The sequence below is a fragment of the Nestor notabilis genome, unplaced genomic scaffold (genome assembly GCF_000696875.1).
Source record: "Nestor notabilis isolate BGI_N333 unplaced genomic scaffold, ASM69687v1 scaffold22619, whole genome shotgun sequence".
Lineage (NCBI taxonomy): Eukaryota > Metazoa > Chordata > Aves > Psittaciformes > Psittacidae > Nestor > Nestor notabilis.
In genome coordinates this window covers 18217-24443 of record NW_009942668.1, presented here as the reverse complement: position 1 = coordinate 24443, position 6227 = coordinate 18217, and the positions used below count along the sequence as shown (strand labels likewise).

The 6227-nt window shown below is 50.7% G+C and overlaps 1 protein-coding gene across 1 annotated transcript in view; it reads left to right on the top strand.

Moving 5' to 3' along the window:
* Positions 1–6227, top strand: part of LOC104411159 (junctophilin-2-like) — a gene marked incomplete at both ends in the record, with an annotated part of 25345 nt that overhangs the window by 917 nt on the left and 18201 nt on the right.

Sequence of the window (6227 nt, the reverse complement as noted above, 5' to 3'; positions counted from 1 at the left end):
CTGAACCGTTTTGGTCGAATTCATCTGAGCTGTTTAGAATACGTACTCACACGCCTTCCCCTAAAATAAATCCTTTCAATTACTTGGAAGCTCTCAGCCCCTGCTAGTACACAAAGGCACCGCGTAGTCAGATATTTGTTGTGCTCTGTAAATGCTCAGTCTAATTGTGTTCTCCTGTTAGTGGCAATTTTGGGGTTAGAAACATTGCAAGAATCTCTGTGCAAGTAACTCTGTAGCTGTTCAGTACTGTAATGTTCCAGGCTGCCATATTTAGGGTGGCTAAATAGAGAGGGTGATTTGAAAAAAATACTCTTTAAAACATGGATCAGAATTGGATCTATATTTATTTAGGAGAGACAACGGAGTTAGTTTGTAAAGAAAAATAACGGTAATGGTATAAATCTTCAGAATGAAAAGCACCAGATCTAGAGACATTAGAAAAATGGACTAATTCAAGACTGGCTGTCAGGTTTATGCTTCTACATAAACATTTCTCAATGAGTTGCCTAGGTACATGGCTAACTTTAAGGCTGGAAATATAGTCTTGAAGTTGACTCCTTTTCTTAGTGCCCTTGGAGGTTGTAGGTGCACACACGAACTGATGTGTTCCTTCAGTCTCCTTAAAGTTTCTCCCTCCTCTGTCCCATGGCACAGTTAAACACCGAGCTGTGCAGGCTGGAGGGTGAGAGTTGAGGCTAACACATACGTGTGCACTCGTGTGCTGCAGAACCTTCACATGTTGCCATAAGACGTGTAGGTTATTGTAAGTTGTGCTCTGATGAGTTATGAGCAGTGATCATGTAACTGATCAGTCAGCAACGGCTGCCACGGGGACTCATCCTGGAGGTGTCAAGGCCTCCTATGAATTTGCACGGCCGCTTCCTCACTGCTTCCTAATATGCACGTTCTTCTAAGGGCACAGGGCTGCTGAAGTTAAGTTGATGTTGCGGGGCAGAATTCTGAGAGGCAAAACTTGATGCAGGAGTTTGATTAGATCCTGGACTGAAAGCATGGGACAGAAGAGGGAGAAAGATGAGTCAAGATCTTCTCCTGTAGGGATATAGAATACATTGCTTCTGTCAGCACCGCGCTCCCGGGGATGTTGTCCTGCACCCAGGAACATGTCATCTGCATGATCCCTGGTGCCACCTGAGGTTGGCAGTTCAGCCCTGAGCAGTGAAGACATTCCCTGCCAAAGCCCCACTGAGCTGAGCCCCTGGGGGCTGTGATGCTCAGCACCTGCTCCTTGGCTGGGCTGTCATGTCCTGGCTGGTCCAAGCTGTTCATCCAACATGTGAGCTTCTCTGACGGTATGGGAACGTGCAGAAACTCCATCTGAGGCCAAGGTGAGGATCATCAGTCAGCATCACGTGTGTGGAACAGGGGTGGAATGATCTTACTGACCTGTAGGACCCGCTTCTCTCTTATCTCCTCACCTGTGCACAGTAACCATCTGCAAGATCCAGATGTGGCTGCTAATTGGACCTGTTAATATTTGAATTTGAGGTTGCCAAGGTACACATCTGGAAAGACTTTGGAAATGTGCCATCCCTTGAGTAGGGGTTGTGATTCCCAAGCCCCCTGGACACTAGCCACCTGAGGAAGAGGGCTCTGGGAATATGCAGCTCTTGCCAGGTCGTTAGAAGCTTTAGGTCATGGTCAGGGTGCTTGCAAATTTTGGGGCGATGTAGTTTTAAATGCTCTAATGTTTTAAAACAGACTTTGAATTAATTTTTTATATACACATATATCTATGAACACCCATAAAAACTATATATTTCAAAATACACTTAAAATACACTTCAAGGGCTTTCTGTGATTTGTGCCCTGTGGCCGGCTGAGGTTGGTCGTTAAACAAAGCCCAAATCTGGAGTGAAGCTTTTTGAAACCCCATTAGCTTTTTGATGTCTAATACGAAGCAGGCTCATGGTATGGTTTAGCCTAGGCACTGCGAAGGTTATTCACTTTTTCTCTTCACTACCAAATGTTCAATTTTGTGACAGCTGTGGGAGACTGATGGCTTAAAGACCTCACCTTCTGTAATGCTGATTGAAATCAGCCACAGGCTTCAGAGCTCCCGGTGTGGCCGGGCAGAGACAGTAACATTGTGTGCTGCTGTCACCCCGAAAGAGCTCAGAGCCCTTTATAGGGGCAGGATGCACTAGTTGAAGCAGATGGTGATTGGGGTTGTGGAAGGCGCAGCATGAAGGAACTCCTCATTTTGCAACATAAACTATGAGTAAACACCTAGATATTTGCTTTCCACCTCTAAGTTTTGTCTCTTTTGTAAGGAAGGCCTCATTTTTTGGATACTTTTGCGCTTTTGACACCAAGTGCTTGATCCAGTCGAGTCCTACTGCAAAAGAAAATCTCACTGCTAATGCAGAATCATGCCGTGTATCCAGGATCCAGCCCAAAGCTGGCTTTGCTATACAAATAACGGTTTATATGTATCTATGGCAGGGTGAAAACCTCACTCACAATCAAAGCAGCTTAAAACCAACTTATTTTTGATGCTGCAAGTTGGTCTCTAGGGACCTAAGAAAACAGCGGTGTCAACCAACTGTGAGGGGAAACAATTAGAGCATTCAGTGATCACCAGACCACAAGAAAGGGGAAAAGAAATGCAGAAGTGTGCTATACCAGGAGAGATGAAATGGGGTGATATGGAGCAGCACCAGCTCTTTGGGGCAGGGAAAGCACAGTGGGAAGGGGCCTGGACTATGGCAGAAGGAGCAGCATCCATGGAACTATGGCTGGGGAAGCAGCAATGGGCTCCAGGCAAGCTATGATGATGCTGGCTTGTGTCTGCTGCTCTGTAGCAAACCTCCTGCATGGCTGAATTTAACCCACAAATTAATGCTGTGAATTTTCTTCCCCCTCTCTGTTTTTTTTCCTGCCTTTCTTTTCCAACAGAACCCATCAGATAGTATTGTTGGCACCAAAAAGAAGCACTGTGTTTTCACTGGGCTGCCTCGCACGTGGTGCCACGTGTTGATTTAATGTCACTGGCCTTTTACACTGAGTTCTTCTAACAGGTCTATCATCACAGTATCTGGGTAACAGCAGAGGCTCACAGGGCAGTGATACGATTTGTTTGCATTATTTATCTCGTTGTTTGTATTATTTATATTCATTACTAATTACACTAGAGCTTCAGCGTGGGCTGGGAAGGGGAGATGTGACACTGCTGACAGTGGGCTCTCACTTCTGAGCTGCATGTGCACCCAGGGCTGAGGCTTCCACCTTTGATGCAGCCTAGCACCATCCCATCCTGCTGCCAGGTTGAAGTGGAAGGTGCTACCACTCTATCAGTGTGTTTGGAGGTGAGGGCTGCATAGATACCCTTCTCATCAGTCCCACAGTTCAATCCTTCCCATCATATGAAGATACCCAGGCAGGACCAGCCACTGCTTTAGCTGGGGATGGGCAGAGGTGATGAACTGCATAGCTGGGGGTTGCAGAAGAACCAGTGTGTTTTGTCATTATGACAAGCAAAAATGCAGGTAATAAAGGATTACTGGGGTCCTGTGCCTCAGTAGTTGCACCCTGATGGTGCAATCACCATGACAGTGATGTCCCACTGTCCTGGTCAATCAGGCAGAGAAGCGGGTCTCAGTCCCATTTCATCCTAAATAGAGATTTTCTTTCTCCACATCTACTGCTTTTTAAGTTATTTTAAGTCTTTAAGTATTTTTAAATTATTTATTAATTTCAGAACCTCAGACCACAGCTGCCTGGCTGGCAGCTCTGCACCCTGCCTGCTCTCCTTGCCAGGCTGCTTTGATATTCAAGGGGTGGTGGTGGCTCAGGACATGCAGCCCTGCTCAGCGACTGCCCCATGGTGCAGAGGGGTTCGCACAGCCTCATCCTCTCCTGAACTGGTTGCTTTGGGACGTGCTGGGGAGCCAGGGTTTGGCTCCGCTCGATCCTTGCGTGTCCCAGTGCACGGCTGCCGGCGCCTCCAGCCGCTCTCAGCAGCATCTGGCTCTGCTCCAGGGGTGGTTTGTGGATCTGCCCTGGCAGGAAGCCTCAGCCGGGCACTGAATGGCAGCATGAAGGGACACGGCAATGCCTGCTTGTCCCCACGCTGCTCAGTGTGTTGATGCCCCCCTGGTAGGGTTGTCAGGTTTGATCGCACCAGGCACTGGAGGGATGATGTTGCCTGTGCTGCATGGACTGAAATCAGGCAGCCAAGAGCTGAAGAATTGTGTCAAACCTCGCACCGAGGACAGGCACATGTGCCCCTGAGAAGTGGCACCTCCATCTCTGCTCCCTGTGGTCCCACTGTGCGTGTGGCTTTTCACATCCAGGTGACCCCAGTGCTGCTCAGGGGGACAGAAGGGGCTGGGGACTTGCTGGAGGGCAGCAGCTGCTCCGACCTGGCCCTTGAGATGTGGCTGAGCCCCCCTAAACCTGCGAGGCTTTGCCAGAGCTCCTTTTCGGGGGGGGGTGTTATCACTGCTATCAGCTACATGTGAGGTTGCCCATCCAGGAGGAGGTCTCCAATGTCACCTCAGCCATGTGTCAGCCCTCCTCATGGGCTGGATGGTGGGACGGAGCTCTGACTGCACCAACACTTGGTGCGGAGGGACATGGGGCAGTACCAGGCTCTCCAAAACTTCACTTTGTGCTAATGTTTGTCACCATATTACGGTGAGGGCTTTGGGAGCACAGTGAGGAGCACGCCCAGATGCCTGGATGTCTCCAGCGATGGTCCTTTGCTCCCATCTTATTTTTCACTAACAGAGCTTCAAGCTCTGCCAAGAAACGGGCCCATGGCCCGTTGCTGTGTCAGATGGCTCCCCATGGCTGGTCGCAGCCCCCAGATGCTCTGCACTACCTGAACCCTTCCTTTTTTTAGTAGGGGACACCAACTGTTTGCAGGGAGCCCGAGATCCGTGTGCCGGGGGGCGGGCAGGGGCTGGCGGGGGGCAGCAGCTGCTGCCCGCTCGGGCACTTCTTGTCTTTCCTGGCCCCCAGCACTGTAAGTTAACACCCCACAGGCAGGTCCAGAGAGGATTTCAACGAAACCTGAAGCTTGGGAGGAGAGATTATGCTGCAGAAGTGGCCTGGGACAGTGTAAAAGACGCACTCCCACCATCGCCAAAGAAGGAACTGGATTTGCTCCCTGGGGAGCAGGGTCATCCCTGGTCTCAGTAACGGTGTCTGAGGGAGGGAGAGGAATGCCTTGAAGATAGGTCACCCCTTTCTGTCTCAGCCTGGCCCTGCTGAGCCTCCCCGTGACCCTGGGGGTGCTTGCTTGGTGCCTCCTGGTAGGTCACTGCTTAATGAAACCAGGTTTAGGACAGATGTGTGTGAAAATGCCCCCAGTGTGACTGGCCCTTTGCTTCCATGACAACTAGAGGAGTGAGGTGGCTTTTCAAACGTGTTCATGCTCCCCCAGCACCCTCTGCCCTGGGAGGGGGGCAGCCGATGGCCTCTGCCCCACAGGCCTGGGGTGGGGTGGCCCATTCCAGGTCCTCTAATGGCAGGATGAAAGCTCAAAGCTGCTTTTGTTTCCGGTGGTTTGGCAGTTTCTGAGGCAACCACATCTACAGACAGAGATGGCTCATCCCATCTCATCCCACAGGGCTCAGCAGGATGCCCGAAGTGCTGGCATGTCAGTGCGGATGCTGCAGGCAAAGACTGCCCCATCAGCCCACCAGCCCTTCCTGGGAGCTCTTCTTGCAGGGGGCTTTGATGCTACTAGTTTAAGTCTATTGACATCGTGGTGAGAAAAATCAGAGCAGTGGTCTCCATTCTTCTGGACCTTGCAGTGTGCCGACCTGGAAGGGGCAGTGTGCTTTTCCCAGTCCTTCAAGGTGCCACTTCCAAGGCCCTGCCATCTCTTAACAAGGTCCCACCTGGGGTGCAGCTCTGGCCATGGTGAACATGATCCTCTCTGTGTCCCTCATCATAGGACAGCATGTGCCCTCTTGAGCTGGGCCTGCAGGAGTGTGGTACTTTGGGGCAGAGCTGGAGGAACCCCACAAAGAACTGCTTCCCTCCTTCTCCTCCCTTTTTCGACCATCTCTTGTTTTGTGCAGTGTGGCACCAGCCTTGGTCTTGGGACCACAGAAAAGCTGTATGGCAGGGCCAAGCAGATGCAGCTGCAGGTACCAGGGCAGCCCGTGCCATGGCTGAGTGCCCAACTCGGGGGTCTAGAGCAGGTCCTGGCAGCCTGTGAGTGACAAAGTGCAGAACAGGCTGACAAGGACTGTCAC